This window comes from Octopus bimaculoides, chromosome 5 (assembly GCF_001194135.2).
Source record: "Octopus bimaculoides isolate UCB-OBI-ISO-001 chromosome 5, ASM119413v2, whole genome shotgun sequence".
Classification (NCBI taxonomy): Eukaryota; Metazoa; Mollusca; class Cephalopoda; order Octopoda; family Octopodidae; genus Octopus; species Octopus bimaculoides.
In genome coordinates, this window is record NC_068985.1 from 78,697,732 (window position 1) to 78,698,311 (window position 580).

The window sequence follows — 580 nt, forward strand, 5'->3', positions numbered from 1 at the left end:
AGTTCAAATTCTACTGGAGCCGACTTCGCCTTTCGTCCTTTCGCAATCGATGAAAAAGTACTAGTTAAGCACTGGGGTCGAAGTAATCGACTTACACCTCACCACCACAAAAAAAAAAAAAAAAAAAAAAACTTCAGGCCTTGTGCTTAATGTAGAAAGAAAGGATTTATTACGTATGATCTGTAACAAAATTCGTTACTTATGTACTCTGAGCTGTTACTTTGCACAAATACGTTACACCTTGTTATTTATGTCCCACGACTTCTAGTTATACATTCAAAGCATCGATTTAATTATCCCCATACAAACATGCAAAATTTTGTCTTTATAATACAAAACGTAGTAGGTCTTGACCGCGGGGTTGATACGCGCCCCGACGGAATAACCCTCTTCCCAAATGAACGAGGCAAATCCCTAATCTGTGACTCGACGAACTACGCCACGTTTTCCGCCTCCAGCCTTGCTGTTTCGGTCGCAAACTCGGATATCGCCGCTCGAAACACAGAACAGAGGAGGCTAAACAAATACAGGAGCCTGACCGGCTGCTCGTCCAGACGTTTGGTGTTCTCGGACCCCAACT